Source organism: Pelophylax lessonae (assembly GCF_965119305.1).
Source record: "Pelophylax lessonae genome assembly, chromosome: 3".
Classification (NCBI taxonomy): Eukaryota; Metazoa; Chordata; class Amphibia; order Anura; family Ranidae; genus Pelophylax; species Pelophylax lessonae.
This window is the reverse complement of record NC_138770.1, coordinates 27,489,851-27,503,099: the sequence shown is the minus strand read 5'-3', so window position 1 is coordinate 27,503,099 and position 13,249 is coordinate 27,489,851. Positions and strand designations below refer to the sequence as shown.

The 13,249-nt window shown below is 46.7% G+C and overlaps 1 protein-coding gene across 1 annotated transcript in view; it reads left to right on the top strand.

Annotated features, from left to right (window-relative positions):
* The window catches only part of LOC309550260 (uncharacterized protein), a gene marked incomplete at both ends in the record, with an annotated part of 1,652,360 nt that overhangs the window by 204,578 nt on the left and 1,434,533 nt on the right, over nt 1–13,249 (top strand). The gene's annotated exons all lie outside the window — the stretch shown is intronic.

Below are 13,249 nucleotides of genomic sequence, written 5' to 3'. Positions count from 1 at the left end.
ACATTTATAGAGGAGGACACTCCTACAGAGATCAGCACAGGTGGGTCATTAACACTAAATACATCCCTCCACCTGATTGGTCCAGAGTGCCCAGGTCTATCAAGATTTCTGACCGCAATTTTCCCAGATTTGCTTGCTCTGATATTTGCTGGCTGTGCCGGGTGGAGGGATATGTCTGTATAGTCACAGAACCACTTCACTGAGTGCAGTCTCAGGAGATGGGAGGCAGCGGTGTGGGACCTCTGCAACTTGTCTCAAGTAACATATAAGCTTCCACTGATTACTGAATACCAATATTATGAGTCCTGACCCCTGCACTATATACTCTATGTTGTATATTACATACTCCTGATCCCTGCACTATATACTCTATATTGTACATTACATACTCCTGACCCCTGCACTATATACTCTATGTTGTACATTACATACTCCTGACCCCTTTACTATATACTGAATGCTGTACATTACATACTCCTGACCCCTGCACTACATATTCTGTAAAACCAAAACTCTAAAGCTACGTGAAAACCAGTCTGTGACTAAATATACTAAATATATACAAAATATATTTCTGCTGTGTTTACATCAATACAAATCATTAAAAAAAATCATGAATTATGCAAACATAAAGTGCACTCAAAAGTTAACTCTTACAATTGTTCATAAAACTTATGTAAAACATAAAGTCCCCGCCCAGTGTCCTCAGATATGATGTTACATATTCCTGACCACTGCACTGTATATTTTTTGTTGTACATTACATACCCCTGACCCCTATATATACTCTGTTATACGCTAAAAAGTTGTACATTACATAGTGCTGACCCTCGCACTATATACTCTATGTTGTACATTACATAGTCCTGACCTCTACTCTATATACTTTGTTTTGTATATTACATAGTCCTGACCCTTGCTGTACATACAATAACCCAATGATGGTGGTCTTCAGGATCAGTCCAGGCTTCATCTTGGTTCTCCCCCCATCCTCACTCTCTGACCTCTGGTGGGGCTCAGCCCCGCTGTTATTCATGACTAAATCATGGACTAAATAAGGAAGTGCAGGACTTCTTGTGTTGGGAAGATGGCAATGAGTGATAGAGGGGGTGGGGACACTCGTCCTATAATCCCCTCATCACTGTCACTCCTATAAAAGACAGTTCTCGTTGTTTCCTCACTCTCTGACTAAGGTCCATGAATAAAGAAATGAACTGGTAGGAGATCAGAGGAACCATTTACTAGTTACCTTGAAGGGGGAATTGTAAGATCCTCAGAGACAAAGCTGCCTGATGTGGGTGGAGTCCTGGTTTAGGGGAACCAATCTGCTTGTGTCTAGTAATAATCTTTGTATTTCTATTTTTAGTAGATGGACGGGAGATGAGGAAAACCTCAGAGGATTGTCTCACTTTGTCTCCAGACTGTAAAGTAGAAGATGAGGACATCACACAGTATAGTCCAGGAGAAAACCCGGCTACCTCAAATGTCCATCCGGCACCACACAGTGTAGATGGACCATCGTATTCCTCTTATCCTGAGGAACCTCAGACTGTGAGGGACAGTGCTGGACCATTGTATTCCTCTTATCCTGAGGAACCTCCGACTGTGAGGGATGGTGCCGGACCATTGTATTCCTCTTATCCTGAGGAACCTCAGACTGTGAGGGACAGTGCCGTCCTTCCAACAAATAAGAGGTTTTCCTGTACTGAGTGTGGGAAATGTTTTGCACGGAAGTCCCATCTATTCACACATCAGAGATTACACACGGGGGAAAAGCCGTATTCCTGTCCTGAGTGCGGGAAATGTTTTTCAGACAAGTCCAGTTTTTACAAACATCAGAAATTGCACACGGGGAAGAAGATGTATTCCTGTCCTGAGTGTGGGAAATGTTTTTCACAGAAGGCCAGTCTTTACACACATCAGAGATCTCACACAGGGGAGAAGCCATATTCTTGTTCTGAGTGTGGGAAATGTTTTTCAGTGAAGTCCAATCTTAACATACATCAGAGATCTCACACGGGGGAGAAGCCATATTCCTGTGCTGAGTGTGGGAAATGTTTTTCACTGAAGCCTAATCTTTACAGACATCAGAGATCTCACACGGGGGAGAAGCCGTATTCCTGTCCTGAGTGAGGGAATAGTTCCTCACTGAAGTCCTGTCTTCCTGGATATCAGGGTCCCACACAACCCTTGAGGTGTATTAGTGCCTTCAGTGCTGGGAATGTTTTCTATATGAATGTTGCTAGACATCACAGCTTTTATGTGGGGAAGAAGCCTCACACCTCAGATATACTCCATGGCTGATCTTCATCATGTAAAAAACACTTCATAAGGAGATCAGAGATCACCAAAGACATGGATGAAGTGTTGTCCCCCCCCTCCTCCTCCCCTCCCCCACCCCTCCTTCCTACTCTCCACTCCTCCCTTCTTCTTCTTCTACTTCTTCTCTCCTCCCCCCTTCCTTTCATCTTTTTCCACCTGGTCCCCCCTCCCACCCCCCCCCCACTTTCCCTCCCCCCTCTATCCGCCCCCCCCCCCTCAACTCCATCTTTGGTGCGGCTACCATGCGTGGAGCCCTGTCCGAAATACTGTGTTCCTGCTGTAATGTTGCCACATGATATGTTGCTCTGTAACCTCACTTTTGTAACCGTTACTTTTCGTTCCATATCTGTTCTGTTTGTACTGTTGCATTTTGTAAATCTTCCAATAAAAATGCAATGGAAAACAGAAAGAAATTCCCCCATGTATCTGTCAGTACATTTAAAAGGTCCACATTTCCAGCTAAGTATGAGGGGAAGCGCCAGAGTTTCTGCGACGTAGACAGGGATTGGTCTGAGAAAGTCAATGAGATGGGAGCGTGGTCAGAGATCGCTATGTCTCCTATAGCCGGGTTGATCGTAAATTTCAGGAAGGTGTGATTGCAAAATATATAATTGATTCTGGACAGGCTGTTGTGAGGAGGGGAGAAGAAAGTAAAGTCTCTACCTAACGGGTGAGTCTGCCTCCAGGTGTCGGTCGGGGTCAGGAAGTGGGCGAAGTCTGAGAGGAAGGAATGATTATCAGGAGGGGTGAGAGACTGTGTGGCTCTTGATTTGTCCTCCGCAGGGTACATAACGGTATTGAAGTCTCCCCCTACCAAGAGGGGAAGATGCGCAAATGGGGCTAGTTTGGAAGTCAGTGTCTGAAAGTACGATTTTGTGGGGGAGTTGGGGGCGTATACAGTCGCGATAACCATGGTGGTATTGTGAATTTTTAGTGTTAAAATGAGTAGTCTGCCGTCATCAGCATGATCAACGGATACAATCTCACAGGGGAAGGCTTTGTGTATAAGAATAAGGACAAGACACAAAAAAGCTCTTAGTTCACTCCCTGGTCATCTCGCGCCTCGACTACTGCAACTCCCTTCTCATTGGCATACCTCTAAACAGGCTATCCCCCCTTCAATCCATCATGAATGCTGCCGCCAGACTCTTCCACCTTACCAATCGCTCAGTGTCCGCTGCTCCTCTCTGTCAAGCCCTCCACTGGCTTCCGCTCACCCAACAAATTAAATTCAAAATACTTACAACATCTTACAAAGCAATCCACAGCCTAGCCCCCCAGCTACATCACCAGCCTCGTCTCAAAATACCAACCTAATCGCTCTCTTTGTTCCTCTCAAAACCTCCTGCTCTCTAGCCCCCTCGTAACCTCCTCCCATGCTCGCCTCCAGGACTTTTCCAGAACCTCTCCTTACCCCTATCTGTGCGATTATCTCCCACCCTTTTAGCTTTTAGGCGATCTCTGAAAACCCTCCTTTTCAAAGAAGCCTATCCTACCAGCCCCTAATAAATGTACCTCCATTTTCTCCATCAACCCATCCCCCACGGTTATTGCCTTTTTGTTTCACTTTACCCTCCCTTCTAGATTGTAAGCTCTAACGAGCAGGGCCCTCTATTCCCTCCTGTTCTGAACTGTATTGTAACTGTATTGTCTTCCCGCAAACTGTTGGCGCTATATAAATCCTGTATAATAATAATAATAACTGCCTTGTTTTTGGTCGAGGCTGAGCCATGGACCTGCCCCACCCATAATTTGCGCATACGGTAAAGGTCTTTATGGCAGGTGCGTTTCCTGTAAAAGTGCTACATCCATTTTAAGGCGTTTCAAATGGCGCAGTATGGCCATCCGTTTGTGGGGGGACCGCAATCCCTTGACGTTCCAAGATACTAATTTGATATCAAGGAGGTTTATATGGAGAGGATATGAAATGGGTGAATACTAGTAGTGTAAAAGTGCGGGCAATGGGTATGGACCGAAGGTAAGATGCTTGAGTGCCCTGAGTGCTGGTGGAGCATGCCTTCTGGGAGGATAAGTGTGGAAAGGTATTCCCTGAAACAGGACAAAAAAATAGAAAAACAATAATAAACATAAAAAAACATACCATTGAAGTACTCAACTTCACTTTTTTCCTGATAAACATCCTGTTCCCATCACGGCGTTATTGGAGTGGCTGAGTGGTTAGCTCCCTCGCCAGGGCATAGATCCACTGGGGAAACGTCAGGCATCACGGTATCAGAAGTCCTGCATTGCCGTTTAGTGTACCTATGCTTTCTGAGATTCCCCAGTGAGGCAGGCCCCCGGTAGGCTCTCCAGGTCACTCCAGCAAGACTGCCGGGGGGGGGGGGGGGGAGAGCAGAGAAAAAACAACAATAACAAAAAAAAGAGAAAAAGAATGCAAAAAGAACAACAGAAATAGAGCAACATTGTGATTAACCTTTGTGGAACATTAGGGAATAAGCTGCACCAGAAGGTAGCGCTACTTTACAGGCACATTCAGGGGACCCCCCAGGCACGATATTTGAAGGAATTTTTCATTTTTATAGTTTCACTTTAAGCCTCATTAAAAATCAGTAAATCACTGCTCCTTTAAAAACAATTGTTTTTAAAAACTTTTTTTCATTGCTACATGTTCCCCATGTCAGTACCCGGACCCCCATACACTTTTTTGGGGGCAATAACTTGCATTTAGGCTTTCAAAATGAGGCCGTTTGATTTTCGAGGTTCGAGTCCCATAGACTTCAATGGGGTTTGTTTATTCGAACAAACTTTTCCTCTGTTCGCGGTGTTCTGGTGCAAACTGAACCGGGGGTGTTCAGCTCATCACTAATCACCATCTATGTAACTATGTAACACTATATTGAGTACACAATATTGTATGATTATATAAATTTGCACAGGTTTTAGCGTTATTAATAGAGCAGCAAATATTATAAGATAATGAAGTAGGTGCAAAGTGGAAGCAGGGAACAGCATCGTGAGCATAAAGCACTTTATGTTGTATATGAATTTGCACATGGATCAGTTTGCATAGATTATTGATAAACACCATAAGATAAATGAAGTAGGTGTAAAGTGGAAGCAGTAGATCTGCAGAGAATATTATTTTGAGTCCCTAGCACTTTATATATGAATGTATCCACATATTTTAGTGTATTTGTGATAATTTATGTGCACACACAATAGGACAGCGCTGTGACACATAATGCTCTTCTAGTTGATAAAGGGAATTCTTACCTTTGTTACAGCAGCAGTCCGGTAGAAGTTATTTTTGTAGGTATTTGAGTTGTTACACATAGCGCGGGTTTTTTCCATTTATATTGGTGACATAATTGCCCAAATCTGGGGATCAGGAGCCATTTCCACCCTTTACTCTCAGCCGGGGTTCTTTGTATCCATATAACAGATGTTCTACATGACTAAATCTGCAATCAATTTTACTGCAAAATCAAAGTTGCCAAAATGTCTCCCCCCGAGAAGTAATATATTTCTATCTCCCTTGGTGGGAGTGGAGATGACCCATCTATAAGGATATACAGTACCTACACACTAGACATATGCCGGTTTTCGGTAATTCGATATATCGCGGTATTGCATAGCCACGGTATTGTTATTGTGGCATTTTTAAAATACCGAGTTTCTCTGCTCCTGGGTCTGACTTGTGAATTGATACATTTGGATGACTCATTCACTCACTCAATAGAAAACAGCTCTGGTAATATGATCCTAGAGTGAGAGACTTGGCTCCTCCCTGTAACCAATCAGATGGCTCCCACTCAGTACAAACCCACATGCTTCTTCCAGGGCTCAGACACAGACACTGCTAATACAAGCAAGTTTCTGCAGATAGAATTAGATAGATATTATATATATATATATATAGATAGATAGATAGATAGATAGAGACATACATACATACATACATGGGCATAGCAGCATATCTATCTATCTATATATATATATATATATATATATATATATATTACACACAGGCATAGCAGCCCACATTACATTATTATATTATTATATAGCCATCAAGCAGTGTCTGGCCTACCTGGTGATGACTGGTCCTGGCACTCTGATCCGATCCGATGGCCTGGTCTTTAAAGGGGCAAATCCTTGCGGTCCAGAAGTGGTTAAACCTGCAGGAGGACCGGTGTTTTTATCTCTTAATGACTTTACTATTGCTTTAGGCCTGGTTCACATGTATGCGGGTTGGGGGCCCACATTTGCACAGGCATAGCAGCCCATTGATTTGAATGGGCTTGAGCTGCTATGCCTGCGTTTTCGGCTGAAAAAAGGTGCATGCAGAATTTAAAAAAAATGCAGTGGCCATGAAATCCATCCTTCTTTTGCACCATGCGACTTACCTGCCGTTGCTGCACACGCAAACTGTTTTTAAATGCCGTGCCCACGTATATAAAAAATGCAGAAAGCTTGCCAGAGCAGGAACTGCAGGTTAGTCACATGGTGCAAAAGCAGGATGGATTTCAAGGCCACTGAATTTAAAAAAAATGCTGCATGCACCTTTTTTCTGCGGAAAATGAGGGCATAGCAGCCCGTTCAAATCAATGGGCTGCTATGCCTGTGCAAATGTGGGCCGCCAACCCGCATACATGTGAACCACCAACCCGCATACATGTGAACCGCCAACCCGCATACATGTGAACCGCCAACCCGCATACATGTGAACCAGGCCTAAAGCAATAGTAAAGTAATTTATAAATAACACCGGTCCTCCTTCAGGTTTAACCACTTCTTGACCACAAGGATTTTCCCCCTTAATGACCAGGCCATCGGATCGGAGCTGAGTGCCAGGACCAGTCATCACCAGTTAGGCCAGACACTGCTTGATGGCTTATTTTAGGCCTGGTTCACAGAGTCTGTACTGAGTGACTATATAATAATGTGCATAAGTGAACCAAAGCTCCTAAATTCAGCAATGAAATTGAAGTGAGGTGGAAATTTAATAATTTAAATGTAATAATTGAATACCGTGATAATACCGTATACCGTGGCAAAACCTTAATCAATTAATCGCAGCATGAAAATCTGATATCGTCACAAGCCTAATACACACACAGCACAAGGCCGTGTTCACACTACAAGACATTTCTCAGGGCTGCAGTTCCTCTGAGCTCCACAAGGTGGCGATCTCACTTCTACCTAGACAGGAAGTCTCTATGGAATACAGACAGGAAGTGATGTCAGGTACAGACAGGAAATGATGTCAGATGCAGACTGGATGTTCCCCTTTGGTAGAGGACACGTTGCTGTATCTGGCGGCAGAGGAGGTAATACGTAGATTAACCCCTTCAGGGGGATCAGTTGATGAATAATATATCTTCCTTCCAAAGCTGACCACACATGGTTCACTTTTATCGTTCAGCCAGCGAGCTGAGAGAAAAAAAACTGAAGCAATTCCCCCATCCACACATTGGAGGGGGATGGGAGAGTCCTCCCCGCTGCACTATTGTATTCTGACAATGGGGGGCGCTCCTCCGTTCTAAGAATACACAGATCAGTGATGAAGCTATTGGCTGCAGTCACTGATGGAGTGACTTTTATCCGGCAGTGACCACACATGGATGGAAATGTGACCGATCCCTGCTGAACCAGCTGAATTTCCATGTATCTATGGTCACCTCCCCTCCCACTCATCTCCTTCATTATGTAAGTCATGCTGAGATAATCTCCCATTGGCTGAGCGATATTCTCATTTATCTCTGAGCTCCTTCTTGCTATTCCTCGTCCTGCCTGTTGTTTCCTTATGTAGTACCCTCCTAGGTAGGTGCTTGTGAGAGAGTATAGTTTTTGGCTCCGTCTGCCTATCAGAGGAGCAGCAGGGAAATATACTGTCTATAGTTTTCTGCTTAACAGAGAGCAGGATCTGTGAGTTAGGTCTGCTCATGGTGCTCAGTGTGTGATTCATCTGGTCTGGGGAGTGTTCTGCGCTGGTCCAATGGGGAGGCACATTGGACAGTGGGAGGAAATGACCTATGGGTAGACAGGCTTTGATACAGCTTCAGTGATTGGCACAGACTAGGGGTCTCGAGGCATTGTGGGGTGTGGTATAAAAGCCAGGGGCACATGTGCTGCAGGGTCTTTGGCTAGTGAGCAGAGTCCCGGAGGGAGGTGGCGGCTGCCTCCTCCTCTGCATTGGTGGCACGTGGTCACAGGCAGTCAGCCTGGGGACCCGTAGGAAAGGAGCTGAACTCAGAGGTCCAGAAGAGCTGACTGGAAGGGGTTGAGATACTGGAGACCCTCGAAAAACAGTATCGTGAGTAAAGGAGACTGTGTCCAGGGGCCTGACCTGAGAGGGGTCGGTGGAGTGAAAGGGGATAGTAGGCGGGTATTCCGAAGATAGTCTTCCTTACAAGTGATCTTACAGAAATGTAATCCTGATTATTCTAGTGGCAAGGTGGATCTAGAGCCTGGCTGCATCTTCAGAAAGGAGTCCTCATCCATTGTGAATAGTTCAATTTGGAGTATCCCACTCTTCCCTTCTCCCATCCCTAAATCAAATAAAAACCCCATAACAACTACAACCCCTAGACTGTTTATTGACTGAGCCAAGGAGTAAAGAAATGTGCATGCTGCAGTTGCTAACCCTAACCCAAGGGAATCTCAAGGTGAATAATCCAGTAGTCTTCAAGGGGGCAGTGCTACACTTGGATTGATTTTCTGTGTAGTGACCCTGTCTTCATCTCTTGGATGCGCTCGTCTGCTGCTTGCCCTGACCTTTATCCTGATTCCTGGATCTCCTCCTCATCTCTCCTCCATATCCTCTTACACAGCTTTTCTCCACACCTGCAGTGATCCTGGGGGGGTGGAAACTTGGCACCAGCATGCAGCAAAATCCATCCCACCATTAGGAGCTCTGGAGAAAATTGTCTGCTATTTACACTCCGCTCCTCTGCACGTCACCTGCTCACATGGAGCTTACTTTCACAGATTCCTTACAGGTTTCTGTATGGTAAAGGTCAAAGTTCACACTTCAGTTTAGGAGAGGTAGGACGCGCCCAAGAACAATGATTTGGTTTTCATGGGAACCTCATATAGAAGACCCCTCAAATCTCCCCATCCAAATGTCCCTCTATCCAATGTCTATATGTCTTATGACATCACACTGACCTCACAGCTTCACCCTCCGATGTCCCTCCATCTGGATCTTTTTTTTTTTAAGGTCTTGGAAAGTAGGAGGACCCTTGGCATCCTCACTTGCAAAGTGGGTCTGTTGGTCCTGTGTTGTATATAATAAAATTAGAATGCCTGCAACAAGCTTTTACCTGCGTAGTGTGGGGGTCCTGTGTGATCATATGACCATCACATTGCTTCCACCCCCTCCCTGATAGAATAGAGAAATAAAAACTTACCGTTAGTTCACCGGTAATGGTCTTTCCTTCCGAGCCTTTCCAGGACGGCCCAACAGTGAGAGATGAGAGGCTCCTCCCTACCGGAAACACAGTCAATTAAGATTAGTTAAAAGGCCCCACCTTTCCCTATAGTCCTCAGTTGTAATAGAGTATTTTCCACAACCAATTTTTTCGAGGGAAGTGTTGTAATAATTTTTATAGGTATTTATCACCTACATTTATCCATATTATTATTCACCCTTTTAACAAGGGCGGGTAGGCGGGCCATCCTGGAAAGGCTCGGAAGAAAAGACCGTTACCGGTGAACTAACGGTAAGTTTTCTCTCCTCACCTTTCCAGGACGGCCCAACAGTGAGAGGATAATAGAGATCCTTTTTGCCTACCTTAGGGTGGGAACACTGCCTGCAAGACTTTTCGGGCCAAAGGCTAGGTCTTGTTGAGACAGTATTTCAATACGGTAATGCTTCAGGAAGGTGTCATCACTAGACCAGGTGGGAATTTGTTCCCATGAAGCTCCGGCCTTCTCGGCCCAGGATGTGACAATGGCTCTTGTTGAGTGCGCTTTTACCTTAGTTGGAGCAGGAAGTCCTAATGTCTCATAAGAGGTGGTAATTGCTTGTCTAATCCACCTGGCCAGTGAATGCTTAGAAGCCTGTAATCCCTTCCTAGGCCCAGAATGAAGGACTAGGAGGTGGTTTGATCTCCTGAAGGTTTTTTGTTCTCTCTAAATAAGTGAGAAGAGCTCTTCTCACATCAATACAGTGGAATTCCCATTCTTTCTTATTTTTTGGTTTGTCACAAAAAGAAGGCAGACTTATCTCCTGAGTTCTATGGAACGAGGATGCTACCTTGGGTAAATACAGAGGATCTGGCTTTAGAACAATCCTATCTGGGAAGACCACCATAAAAGGTTCTTTAATAGAAAGAGCCTGTAGATCACCGATTCTTCTTGCTGTAGTGATGGCTAACAGGAAAGCTACTTTTAAAGACAAAAATTTAAATGAGATTTCCTCTATAGGTTCAAAGGGATCCTTAGTTAATGCCTCTAAGACCCTGTTCAGGTCCCAAGGAGGGAACCTGTCTTTAGTAATAGGGTGTCACGGAACCATGAACCAGACGTACAACAACAGATAAGTGAAAATAAGAAAGCTTTATTGAAAAACAAGCTGTAAAGCAAAAGTCCAAACGGATGGCGAAACTGATGCAGAGTCTTTTGCGAAGCCAGGGGTCAGGAACCAGCAGGGTAGTCAGACGAAGCCAGGATCAGGAACCAGCAGGGTAGTCAGACGAAGCCAGGATCAGGAACCAGCAGGGTAGTCAGACGAAGCCAGGAACAGGAACCAGGAGCAGCAGCAGTCTTAGAAGCATGTGAACACAGGAGGACCAAGCAGGGAACTGAAGCCACAGACCTCCTATATATATGAGCTAGGCATCCAGCTCCTCCCAGTGGGAAGGAGGAGCCGCAGGGTGGGAGGCTACAAGAAACCCAGAAACCAAGATGGCCGCCAGCACATGTCAAACGAAGGAGAACAGCAAGAAGGTAAGACCATGACAGTACCTCCCCCTCAAGGGCCCCTCCTCCGCGGAGTAAAGAACGGTTTCTGAGGGAAGCATGCGTGGAAGGCTCGGAGCAAGGCAGGAGCATGGACATCTGCGGAGGGAACCCAGGAACGCTCCTCTGGACCATAACCACGCCAATGAACCAAAAACTGCACCCGACCGCGGACCAGGCGTGAGTCCAGGATATTGCTCACCTCATACTCCTCACGATTGCCCACTCGGACCGGACGAGGCCGAGGAACCGAGGAAGTGAAACGATTACACACCAGTGGCTTCAACAGGGAGACATGAAACACGTTGGAGATCCGCATGCCAGGAGGAAGCGCAAGGGCATAGGCTACCGGGTTTACCCTGCGAAGCACTCGGAAGGGACCAACAAAGCGAGGCGCCAGCTTGGGAGTGGGCACCCGAAGGTTGAGGTTGCGGGTGGACAACCATACACAGTCTCCGGCCTGGTAGGAAGGACCTCAAGGGACCTCTGGATCTGTACCCAAGAAGCACGTAGGACGGAAAGGTGATCCTCCACAGCCGGAATATCCTGGGGAGAGAATACCTCCGGTAACACGGCAGGTTGGAACCCATAGTTGGCCATGAAGGGAGACGTCCCAGAGGAAGAGTTCACCGCCATGTTCCTGGCAAACTCAGCCCAAGGCAGGAGGTCAACCCAATTGTCTTGGTGATCGGAGACATAGCAACGAAGGAATTGCTCCAAGGCCTGATTGGATCGTTCTGCGGCCCCATTGGACTGAGGGTGGTAGGCCGAGGAGAAGGAGAGATGAATCCCCAACTGGGAGCAAAAGGCGCGCCAGAACCTGGACACAAACTGACTCCCCCGATCCGACACAATCTCCTTGGGCAAACCGTGCAACCGGAAGACCTCCCTGGCAAAAATCGTGGCCAACTCCTGTGCAGAGGGTAACTTCTTGAGAGGAACACAGTGGCACATTTTGGAAAACCGATCCACAATCATGAGAATGACCGTATGGCCTCGGGATGCAGGGAGGTCCACAATGAAATCCATCCCCAGGTGTGACCATGGGCGCTCCCCGGTGGCTAAGGGTTGCAGAAGGCCCAAAGGAAGGTGCCGAGGAGACTTACTCTGGGCACAAACGGAGCATGCCGCTACATATGCGGCGATGTCGGAACGTAGGGAAGGCCACCAGAACAGACGTGAAACAGCCCAGGACAGCTGATTCTTTCCAGGATGCCCCGCGGTCTTGGAGTTATGGTAGGTTCGCAACAACCGAGTGCGCAACTCCTCAGGCACAAAACATCTGCCGTTGGGTCTCCCAGAGGGAGCACCAGATTGAGCCGCCAAAATCTGCTCACCCAGGGGAGAGGTCAGGCTGGTGCGAATGGCGGCCAGGATCTGATTCGGAGGTATGACCGAAGTCGGAATCGACTCCTCCCTGGACAGGTCGGAGTACTGCCGTGATAAGGCATCCGCCCTGATGTTCTTGGAACCGGGTAGGTAGGAGACCACGTAATTAAAACGTGACAAGAACAGAGCCCATCTGGCCTGACGTGGTGTCAATCTCTTGGCCTCAGAGAGGTAGGTCAGATTCTTGTGGTCCGTCAGGATGAGGACCGGAACCACCGAACCCTCGAGCAAGTGCCTCCATTCTTTAAGAGCCTGCACGATGGCCAATAACTCCCTGTCACCAATCTGGTAGTTGCACTCCGGGAGTAAAACCCACAAGGAAGCAGAGGACCCTCTGGTGTTCTACGCTGAGACAGAAGGGCGCCTACTCCCGTCTCAGACGCGTCCACCTCGAGGACAAAGGGCAACCCAGGGTTGGGATGCGACAGAATCGGAGCTGACACAAAGGCGGACTTTAGAGCCTCAAAAGCTCGGATGACCTCGGGCGGCCAGACCTGGGAATTGCTGCCCTTCCTGGTCAGATCCGTGAGAGGCTTGGCTAGCATGGAAAAGTCCCTGATGAACTTCCGATAATAATTGGCGAAGCCCAAAAAGCGCTGCAGGGAGCGAAGAC